We start from the raw sequence: 12,632 nt of genomic DNA on the forward strand, positions 1-12,632 counted from the left end.
GATAGAGATAGAGATAGAGATAGAGATAGAGATAGAGATAGAGATAGAGATAGAGATAGAGATAGAGATAGAGAGAGATAGAGATAGAGATAGAGATAGAGATAGATAGAGAGATAGAGAGATAGAGAGATAGAGAGATAGATAGATAGATTCCTTGGCTCCATGAATTCTGAGATTAGGGCTAAACTAGGAACATGCAATTTACCCCTTCTACTCCCCAATATTTTTTATTCACATCAAATTTGGAGAAGTAAGTACTGCTCAAAACCGAAATAATGTGGTTAATTTACTTTGTGTTTCTTCAACCTTTCAAATGCTTAGTGCTCATATGCCATAGTAAATTCTGAATCTGGAAACCTCTTAACTTTCTTACAGCTTTCATAGTCCTCTTGAAACAAAATACCTCCTTGTCTATAATGTCAAGCAAATAAATCAACAAAGCATCTATAAACATTAAGAAGAGCAGGGTCTTCATCATAACTATTTCATCATTTCCAATGCTCTGACTCAGATATTCCAAGATCATTCTTTCTGTCACTTCTAGTTAATTGTACATTGATATTTTCAGTGTGGATGGGAGAATGTTCACTATACTATCTCTCTTCAATTTTATAAATTTTAAACATAAAGGCATTACATTAAAATGATCTGGATTTCGCTAAGCTTATTCTTCCTTCATTTCTCCACTAAGGTGTAATTGTCATCTATAATAATAAAAGTGTGATATGACCAGACAGCCAAATGACCTTCCGGACATCCTTCTGGACAACCTTCTGGATGGAAGCCGGGGCTGCGAGGGCTGAGGCAGCCACAACAGCTGCGAGGGCTGAGCCCCTTGCATGAATTTCGTGCATTGGGTCTCTAGTTATTATATAACTGCACAGATAGATTTTAGAAATTCCTCAAGAACAGGTTCAAAATGACTGACATGATATGCAATAGACTAATTTATATTCTGTTTATAGTTCTCATATTACTTGAGAAAAAAACAATTTAAAAAATCTTAGGAATGAGTGCTAAGGGAAGTAAGATCTTAGTAGATGTACATTTTTCCATGGTCATACCTATGATATCATTAAAAGCTGATCAATGAGAGGGAACCCTTATCAGGCTATGGCTCAACTTATAAACAGCTTCATAGTCCCTACAAGTGTGATGCACCTCCCAAGAAGATGATGCACTTGAAAAAGATACAATATTAAAACGAACAACAAGAAATAGTCTATTGAATGTTCTCTAAACCTCGTTTCAAGGTTATGGTAAGTACTGTTTCATATTTTTGTAATTTAAAATAATTCTAAAAAAAACAAACATGGGTCTTTGTTTTTGAGGGGATGAGTGATAGGTATATAAAATATAAGAGCCTCACTGAAAATGCAATACTTTACAGGAATGTGGATGGAGATATGGAGTTTTTGAATAGGTCAGAATGGGAACGTATCACACCAAGGAGATGGAAAAGAAAGAACTGGCTTTAACTAAAGCAGAATGATGCAAAAGCCATTGAAGTGAGAAGTGCAGAACATTGTTTATCAGGACAAGTCACATTCCTGTTACATAGCTCTTCTCGAGGAGTTGGCAGCTGTTTAATTAGAACACGAGGAGAGCGCACATATTTACTTCAGTTTCTGCTATCTGGTTACTCAGTAGCTCCCATTAACCACATGACACTATTTTGGGGGATGGATAACAGCTTGCTTCTCTCATTTCTGAGATATATCACTAACCTGAATATATATATTATTTTAGATGGACACTTTCCTTTTGACATATGAGAAACAGTAAAAAATTGAACCACTATCACTAATTATTCATATGTGTATCCTGCAAAGAAAATCATTGCCTCCACATGTATGTCTTAGAGCATGAAAAAGAATGGGACAAAACCCTCTACATATTTCCTTTGTGTGTTGAAAGTGCAAAATAACTTTAAGAAATACCTAAATAACTAAAGTAGATTCTTTATGTATACAATACACACCATAGGTATTTTCTTTTTATAGCCAAGAGGATAAAATAATGTGTCTTAATAATACTTCCATGGGGTTGTTGTGGAGACAAGGGCTGGAGGAGTGTTTTTCACTGCTCCAGTCCAGTAGCTGCCAGCAGAGTTCCGCTAAATTGCTTCCGGAGTACAACGTATCTGTAAATGTCAGAGTTGTCCCTGGCCTCCAACACCTGGTTCCACAAGTTGCTTTCGTGGCTGCACAGGTGATACCATCTTATGGCTTCCTATAATTTTTCCCAATATCTACTAGTACTTCCACTTTACATGGCCATTCTCACTGTCTGGTCATTCCTTTAATCAGGCTCCTAAAATGCTCCAATAATAATCAGCAGGACAAAATGTAATCTCTAGTTGCTAATTGATTTTTATTGAATAATGAATCATTAGTATTTTAGTATATCTGATTCAAAATGGCACTATTAATGTATACAACTATTACCTTCATAATCTAAAAGTTAATTTTGCAATGCAGGGTTATTACTTTTCTATTACTGCTGTTATGAATTACCACAAACTTAGATGCATAGAACAACACAAATTAATTATCTTGCAGTTTTTGTAGGTCAGAAGCCTGGGTCTCTGCTCAAAAGATTAACGAGGCTGACATCAGAGCCTTGGCGGAACTGCACCCCTTTCTGCAGGGTCTGGGGATAAATCCATGTTCAGGCTCATGCAGGTCTCAGCAGAATTCAGTTCTTTGCAGCTGTAGGACTGCCTCCACATTTCCTCCCTAGTGGGCAACCAGGGGTGTCTTCAGCTTTTAGAGGCAGCTTTTAGAACATACCCCCTTGCTTGTGACCCCTTCCTTCATCTTTACTGTAAGCAATGGCAGTTGATTCCTTTCTCTGTTTCTCTCTGACCATAGCCATAGAGAAAGGTTATCCATGTTTAATGGCTCATGTGATTAAATTGGACCTATTCAGACAATCTAGGATAATTTTCCCATCTCAATGTCCTTTTGAAAAATATTTCTATTTAATTTATTGGGGTTACATTGGTTAATTAAATGTTCCAAGTGTAACATTTTATAATACATCAACTGTATATTGTGTTCACCACTCCCATCACCATTTATCCCCCTTTACCCTTTTCTACCTACCCCCACCCGCCTTCTCTCTGTTAATCACCGTATTGTTGTCTATGCCTATGAGGTTTTTGTTTAATCCCTTCACCTATTTCATCCATCCCTCAAGTGCTCCCCCACCCAAACTGTCAGTTTTTTTTTTCTGTATCTATGAGTCTATTTCTATTTTGTTTGTTTATTTTGTTCATTAGATCACACATATAAGTGAAAACAATTGGTATCTGTCTTTCTCTGACTGGCTTATTTCACTTAGCGTAATACCCTCTAGGTCCATGCATGCCGTCACAAAGGTAAGATTTCTTTTTTTTTTATAGCTGAATATTAATCCATTGTGTAAATATGCAGCTTTTTTTTATCCACTCATCTAATTATGGGCACTTGGCTGCTTCCAAATCTTGGCTATTGTAAATAGTGCTGCAATAACCATAAGGGTGTATATATTCTTTCTAATCAGTGTTTTGGCTTCCTCAGATATATTCCCAGAAGTGGGATTGCTGGATCAAAAGGCAGTTCCGTTTTAATTTTTTTAGGATACTCTATACTGTTTTCCATAGTGGCTGCACCAATCTGCATCCCCACCAATAGCGCATGAAGGTTCCCTTTTCTATACATCCTCGTTACCACTTGTTGTTTGTTGATTTATTGGTGACAGCCATTCGGACAGGCGTGAGGTGATATCTCATAATGGTTGTAATTTGTATTTCTCTGATGATTAGCGACATTGAGCATCTTTTCATGACTATTGGTCATTTGTATGTCCTCTTTGGAGAAGTGTCTATTTAGGTCCTTTGTCCGTTAATTCAATTGCATTTTTTGTTTTATGGTGATGAGTTGTTTGAGTTCTTTATAAATTTTGGATATTAACCCCTTAGTAGATGTATAATTGGCAAATATATTCTCTCATCCAGTGGGTTGTCTTTTCATTGTATTGATGGTTTCCTTTGCTGTGAAAAAACTTTTTAGTTTGATGTATTAAAATTTGTTTTTTTTTTCTTTTTTCCCCCTTGCTCAGGGAGATACATCAGAAAAAACATTGCTATGAGAAATATCTGAGATTTTACTGCTGATACTTTTTACTAGAATTTTATGGTTTTGAGTCTTACATTTAAATCTTTAACTCATTTTGAGTTTATTCTTGTGAATGGTATAAGGAGGTAGTCTAGCTCCTTTTTTTTTTTTGTATGTACTTGTTCAATTTTCCCAACACCATTTACTGAGTAGACTGTTCCAAGAGGTTAATTCTTAGCAATACAGGCCTACCTCAAGAAGTAAGAAAAATCTCAAATAATCTAAACTTACACCCAAAAGAACTAGAAAAAATAACAACAAACAAACACCAGAGTAAGTAGAAGGAAGGAAATAATAAAGATTAGAGTGGAAATAAATGACATAGAGACTAAAAGAAACAATAGGAAAGATCAATGAAACCAAGAGCTGGTTATTTGAAAACATAAACAAGACTGACAAGCCTTTAACTAGATTCATAATGAAAAAGGGAGAGAGGTCTCAAATAAATAAAATCAGAAATGAAAGAGGAGAAATAACAATGGACACCACAGAAATACAAAGGATTTTAAGAAAATATTACAATCAACTGTATGTCAACAAATTGACAACCTGGACAAAATGGAAAAATTCCTAGAAGCATATAATCTTCCAAAACTGAATCAGGAAGATTCTGAAAATCTGAATAGACCAATTAAAACTAATGAAATAAAAGCAGTAAACACACATACACACAACAACAACAACAACAACAACAACAACAACCAGCAAACAAAAGTCCTGGACCAGCCGAACTGGTTTGGCTCAGTGGATAGAGCATCGGCCTGCGGACTCAAGGGTCCCAGGTTCGATTCTGGTCAAGGGCATGTACCTTGGTTGCGGGCACATCCCCAGTAGGGGGCATGCAGGAGGCAGCTGATCGATCTCTCTCATCGATGTTTCTAACTCTCTATCCCTCTCCCTTCTTCTCTATAGAAAATCAATAAAATATATTTTTAAAAAAAAAAAGTCCTGGACCAGATGGCTTCAGAGGCAAATTTTACCAAAGAAAGATCTAATACCTATCCTTCTCAAACTATCCCAAGAAATTGAAGAGGAGGGAAGACTCCTAAACTTATTTTATGAGGCCACCATTATCCTCATTCCAAAACTAGATAAAGGCATGACAAAGAAATACAATTATAGACTAATATCCCTGATGAACATAGATGAAAAATACCCTCAAAAACATATTAGCAAAGCACATCCAACAATACATTAAAGAGATCATACACCATGATCAAGTGGGATTCATTCTGGGGAAGCAAGATTGGTACAATATTCACAAATCAATAAACATGATACACCACATAAACAAAATGAAGAATAAAAATTACATGATTATATCAACAGATATAGAAAAAGCATTTGACAAAATCCAGCACTCATTTACAATAAAAACTTTTAGCAAAATGGGAATATAGGGAACATACCTTAATATAATATGAGCCACATATGACAAACCCACGGTCAACATCATACTTAACAGGCAAAAACTAAAATAGTTTTTCTTAAAATTGGGAGCAAAACAGGGATGTCTGCTTTCACCACTCTCATTAAACATAGTACTGGAAGTTCTAGCCAATTTGAATAAAAGGTATTCAAATTGTAAAGGAAGAAATAAAACTGTAATTATTAGCAAATGGCATGATACTATATATAGAAATATCTAAAGACTCAATGTCATTACTTTTTATTTTTTAAAGTATGTTTTTATTGATGAGAGAGAGAGAGAGAGAGAGAGAGAGAGAGAGAGAGAGAGAGAGAAACATCAATGTGAGAAAAACGTTGATAGGCTGCCTCCTGCAAGCCCCCTACTAGGGATTGCATCCTGGGCATGTGCTGGGAATTGAGCTGTGACCCCTGGTTCATGAGATGGCACTCAACCAACTAAACCACACTGGCTGGGCATCAGTGTCCTTACTTTTAAACACATCTGAAAGGTCCCTTTTGATGTGTACCATAACATATTAACGGATTCTGGGGATTAGGGTGTGAACATCTTTGGGGGCCATTATTCTGTTTACCACACAGGGATTGACAATCTACATGGACCAGGAGATCAATCTGGTCTGCTACCTATTTTTGAAAATAAAATTTATTGCAGAGTCACACCCACTTGTTTATATGCTGTCTATGGCTGCATTCACTCTACAACAGCCATAGGTGAATAGATGGAACAGAAACAACTATGGCTCAGACACCTAAAACACTTACTACGTGATTCTTAACTGAAAAAGTTTGCTGAGCCCTTCTCCAACAACAGAATAATTATTCTAAATCTTTTAGAAGAATATTAGCTATGTATTATGAGTAAAAATAAACAGAATTTGAAATGTAATGGAGAAGAATGCTTACTGAAATTTAGGATACACCCCAAATAGCTGTAAGTAGAGAATGATTCTATCTCAATTTCAGCTGTTGGCAGAGCCATCAATCTTCTTGTCTAGTTAGCATTTCATGACACTCCTTTAAAATTACCAAGAGCTTTACACAAGCAAAATATCAGAAATCTCTTTCTTCCACATGGACAAAACACAAGGGTAGAAAAGTAATTTTAAAAGTAAACATATGCATTCATATAAGTATAACCATTGGACACAGATAGTAGGGGGGTGAGGGCATATGCTGGGGGGTGGGAGCGGCTGGGGAGAGGGCAATGGGGGGAAAAGGAGACATATATCATACTTTAAACAATAAAGAATTTAAAAATAAAAATAAATAAAAGTAAAGGTATACAAAAATCCTTTGCAGAAATTATAGATGCAAAGCCTAGACTTTAAGCTTTGCCAAGTGATTTTTAATTTCTTAGGTTATTATCAGCCTTTGATATTCATAAAAATACCCACTGATGAATGTTGGAATCTCTTTTCATTGTTTCTCACGCTTATCTAATGTTAACAAGCACATTCATTACAGTCTTCCATTGTGTTTCCCACTATTATTTACAAAGGCCATGGTTGATGATTAATTTTAGTTTATGCACATAAAACAAACTCCTTAATTTGTTAGATTGATCCTTTTCATATGCAAGCAAATATGGCAAAAAATACACACTCCCACAAGTCCAAATTCCCATGAGACCTTTTATGAATATGAGCAGTTTGAAAATTACAAATAAACATGGTGCATTTTTTCAGTCCAGAAAGATAGCAGTATCACCCTAATGAGGCCATTGGAGTTGTTGCTCAGAGGAAGAAATAAAAAGAATGACAACAAGATTAGACTGCAAAAACTGCCGGCCAGACAGTCCAATCCATCTCTTCATGAGATATGGAACTATAGAAAGACTTTTTATTTGGAAGAATAATGTGTATTACAGCTTGCAATGTTCATAAAGCACCAGATCACTAAGATAACTGATTTTTCTAACTCATTTTAAAGGGATATTATCCACCTTAAAAAGTCATAGCAGGTTCAGACCTATCAGAACCAAAGCAGCCTAATGATGGGTATGTGTACATGTGCATGTGTATATGTCTGTGTGTACATATTGAGCCACACTTGCCAGTGCTAACAAATTTGGAGCATACAAAGAAATAAATTCCTTACTCAAAAGCAATGTTAAAATTATTTCCCAGGTTTCAATGCAGTGAGGAAATCATGGCTATTCTAAGGTTTGAGGAAATAGATAGTATAGTGATCAAACACACTCTCAAAGTTAGAATCAGTATGACAAAAGTAGGAAAAGACCTAATAGGTTAATTATTAATTATGATGTTTAAAATTATTGCTGAGAGATTTGATATTTTCATTAAGCAATTTAGGAAGCCTGAAACATTTTAGTAAAAAGTGGTTTACAAAAAAAGATAATTGTCATTGTTTATAAACCAAGGCTGTTTTGTTTGTTTTTTTAGGAAAAATCAGAAATTACAAAATAGGTTTTGTAAAACAGAATATGATTATAAATCCTATTATGTCATTCACTAAGTACATCAATTTGGGAAAATGCCAATCACTTTGTGCTTCTGTTACTTGCATGTAAAAGTCAACTTCATAAAATTTTTTTAAGGAATAAAAAAATATCCTATGTGTATACAACACAGGAGACTGGCTTACATTAATATTGGAAGTATCCTATATAATAAAAGCCTAATATGCTAAGTGTCCGACTGTTCGACTGTTGGACCAGTCACTATAATGCATGCTGACCACCAGGGGGCAGATGCTCTGACCAGTAAGTTAGCTTGCTGCTGGGGTCCAGGTGATCGAGACTGGGCGAGATGGGCCAGACATACCCTGGAGCCCTCCCGCGGTCCCTCCCCAGCCCCGATCGTGCACTAGTGAGGTCCCTCGGCCTGGTCGGCACCCTCTTGCAATCCAGGACCCCTTGGGGGATGTCAGAGAGCAGTTTCAGCCTGATCCCCGCAGGCCAGGCAGAGAGACCCCACCAGTGTACGAATCCGTGCACCTGGCCTCTAGTAAACATATAATTACGAAAACCATAACAGGAATCACCTTCCTTGCCCCTCCTCATTAATGACTTAAGTATTCCAAGAGATTATATAAGGGATAAGTAGATATTTTAAATTTCTAAAAAGGACTGAACAAAATGCAAAGAATTTCAGTTGCAGTTGTATGGATTTAAGAAAGGGTTCTTGTCATTCTGGAATGGAGTATTTAGATTTAGAACACTGGACCACCTAGATAGTTATAAGAAGCCTTTTCTGACCCTTAAATTAGCACTTTGAAATGCTGCCCATCCATTCTCCTACTCTGTAGTAGCCTAGAGTTAACTCCCCTTTGTCTTATGTTTAAAACTTCTATTGTTGCCCACATATAGAGGGGCATAAGTAGGCCTACTGTTGTATGTGAAACACAGAGTTTATTCTTATTTTATTTCTTTATTTATTTTTATTGAATTTATTGGGGTGACACTGGCTAATAAAACTATGTATAATTCTAAAATACATCATCTGCATATTGTATTATGTGCTCACCACTCCAAGTCAAGTCTCCTTCCATCACTACTTATCCCTTTTACATCCTCCTCTACTTTACCTGACTCTTTTCTGCTGGTAATCACCATACTGTTGTGTGTGATCTACAGTGTTTTGTTTTTTTAATTATTGTATTATTTTACATATAGATAACTGTAAAACTACATTTGTCCCAGCTTATATAAACTATAAATACTGCCTGCAACTTAATGTATTTTTAACTTGACAATAAATGTATTTCTACTGGGTATTTAAGTGGTTTTAAAATAATTTGCTTTCATAAATAGTTAAGTAAGAATGCTGACAAATTTTTCTTTATTTCCTTTGAACAAATTCCTATATTTAAAATTGATGGTTAAATGGTGAAACATTTAAAAGGTTTTCAGAAAAATTAGCATAGTTTGTTCAACAAGAATTTATAAAATTGCCTAATTTCTCTAAAATGTCACCAACTTTAGTATTGAATATAAATATTTTATATTTGACAATTCTATGACAAAAAAGTAGCCAACAAGCAATTCTTCATTAATAATGAGGCTAGTAATATTGGCATAATATTATTTATTGCTTTTATAATTTCTTTGCAAGTTTGTTCTTGTCTTTTGCTGCCTTGACTATTGGTAAGTTTATATATATAATTTTTATTTGAGGTTTTATAAAAGCTTTTAACATGATATACAAACATTTTGTTTGAAAAATATGTTGAAAATGTATTTTTTTCTGCCATTTATCTTTAAAGTAGAGATCTGGTGCATGGAATCGTGCATGGGTGGGGGGGGGGTCCCTCAGCCAGGCCAGAACCCTCTCCAAATCCGGGACCCCTCAGGGGATGTCTGACTGCAGGGATCAGGCCTAAACTGGCAGTCGGACATCCCTCTCACAATCTGGGATTGCTGGCTCCTAACCACTCATCTGACTGCCTACCTGATTGCCCCTAACCCCTCTGCCTGCCAGCCTGATCACCCCTAACTACTCTCCGCTGCTGGCCTGATTGCCCCTAACTGCCCTCCCCTATTGTCCTGATAGCCCCTAACTGCTACCCTGCTGGCCTGATCATCCCTCAGCCCCTGCCACCATGGCTTTGTCCGGAAGGAGGGCCAGATGACCAGAAGATGTCAGGTCAACCCGGTCTAATTAACATATTACCCTTTTATTAGTATAGATGTTATATAATTTTGTTTTGTCATTATATTTTACTAGAGGCATGGTGCATGAAATTCATGCATGGGGGTGGGGGAATCCCTCAGCCCAGCCTGCACCCTCTCCAATCCGAGACACCTTGGGGGATGTCTGACTGCCAGTTTAGGCCCCATCCCTGTGGGCAGTCAGACATCCCTCTCACAATCTGGGACCTCTAGTTCCTAACCACTTGCCTGCCTACCAGCTTGTTTACCACCTAACCACTCCCCTGCTGGCCTGATGGCCCCAAACTGCCCTCCCCTGCCAGCCTGATTGACCCCACACTGCCCTCCCCTGCTGGCCTCATGGCCCCAACTGCCCTTCCCTGCTGGCTGCATGGCCTCAATTGCCCTCCCCTGCTGGCTTGATCACCCCTAACTGCCTCTGCCTTGGCCTCCACCATCATGGCTTTGTCCAGAAGTACGTCGTATGGTAGGAAGATGTCCGGTCTCCCAGTCTAATTAGCATATTACCCTTTTATTAGTATAGACTAGAGGACCGGCGGGGGGAAGGGGGGGGAATCCCTCAGCCCAGCCTGTGCCCTCTCGCAGTCTGTGACCCCTCGGGGGATGTCCACTTGCCAGCGAAGAGCAGACCTAAGCTTCAGTCGGACATCCTTAGCACTGCTGAGGAGGCGGGAGAGGCCCCCACCACCACCACTGTGCTGGCAGCCGTCAGCTTGGCTTGTGGCTGAGCAGAGCTCCCCCATGTGGGAGCACACTGACCACCAGAGGGCAGCTCCTGCATTGAGCGTCTGCCCCCTGGTGGTCAGTGTGTGTCATAGTGACCAGTCATTCCCAGTCGTTCTGATGTTAGGGTCAGTTTGCATAGTACCCTTTTATTATATAGGATAGAGGCCTGGTGCACAGGTGGGGGCCGTCTGGTTTGCCCTGAAGGGTGTCCCGGATCAGGGTGGGGGTCCTGCTTGGGTGCCTGGCCAGCCTGGGTGAGGGGCTGATGGCTGTTTGCAGCTGGTCACACCCCCTTCAGGGTGGGGGTCCCCACTGGGGTGCCTGGCCAGTCTGGGTGAGGGCCTGAGGGCCATTTTCAGGCTGGCCTGCAACTGAAGCTCCCAGACTCTCCCTTTTTTCTTTTTATTCTGGGATTTATTTACCTTCTATAATTGAAACTCTGTTGCCGTCACTAGCGCTCCCAGCTCTGTGGCCATGGCCGGCTGAAAGCAGGTATCTGGGGTTTGTTTAGCTTCTATAATTGAAACTTTGTTGCTTTTGGAGCTGTTGCTTTCAGAGCTCAAAGCCGGCCACAGCAGGCAGGGAACCTTGGCTTCCTCCATCACTGGAGCAAGCAAACCTCCTGCTCGATTCAGTTGTGTGGCTGCTGGTCGCCATCTTTGTTGGCAGTTAATTTGCATATCTTGCTGATTAGCCAATGGGAAGCATAGCAGAGGTAAGGTTAATTACCCTTTTTGTCTTTTATTAGATAGGATTAGTGTTAATTAGTGTAGTAAAGGCATTCCTTTTCCTTATAATCTTTGCTTTTGGTGTAGAATCTTGAAGAATATATGATTATTTGCCCACGTATTTTCCTAGCATTCTCATAATTCTTATTACCAGGGTGCCAATTACAAAAGTTTGTAGGGCAGCATTCTTATATCATACCATATTTATTGCTTTCAAATATTACTGTCTCTAAAAGTTACATTAATATATAGTAAGTATCTAGGTTACTTAATTTTTTTCAAGTGATTAAACAGTTGTCCAAATAATAATAATTAGTTACTTTCACCATTGATATGATATGATTTCTGTATCATATATTAACTTGGTTACTGGACTCTCCCTTTTGCCCATTGACCTATTCATTCTTGAATCAGGAATATATATTAACATGTGGTTGGACAGCTTCCCTTAATTTTATTCTTTTTCAGCATTCCTTCTCTTTTTATTAGTCATTCCTTAAAATAATTTGAGAGTCATATTGTCAAGCACTAAAATACAAGGTGGGGCAAAAGTAGGTTTACAGTTGTGAGTACATGAAACACAAAGTTTATCATTGCATTATTATTTATTAATTATTGTATTATTTTCTATATGAAAAACTGTAAGCCTAATTTTGCCCCACCCTGTATTAAATCTATGTATTTACATGGTAGTCTTCTCTACCTTGTGGTGAGATTTGTACTTATTCATCATGATCTCCCCCATTGCCTAGCTCAGAGCCCAATAATGATGTGTACACTGATAAACAATTTTCCATTATCTCAGGTAAACTGAAGAACATTTTATAATGGACAAAAGTGTAAAATAATATGGCATTTCATTTCTATAAAAACATATCCTCATAACAAATTGCAACTCTAAAAAGCCTAGAAAATGTGTTATGGTCTGATCGGTTAAAACACGACTGGTAATATTCT

At 37.9% G+C, this 12,632-nt stretch overlaps 1 protein-coding gene across 3 annotated transcripts in view; it reads right to left on the reverse strand.

The window, feature by feature from the left end:
• Nucleotides 1-12,632, reverse strand: part of ADGRB3 (adhesion G protein-coupled receptor B3) — a 700,018-nt gene that overhangs the window by 302,168 nt on the left and 385,218 nt on the right. The gene's annotated exons all lie outside the window — the stretch shown is intronic.

Source organism: Myotis daubentonii, chromosome 6, assembly GCF_963259705.1.
Source record: "Myotis daubentonii chromosome 6, mMyoDau2.1, whole genome shotgun sequence".
NCBI classification, from domain to species: Eukaryota; Metazoa; Chordata; class Mammalia; order Chiroptera; family Vespertilionidae; genus Myotis; species Myotis daubentonii.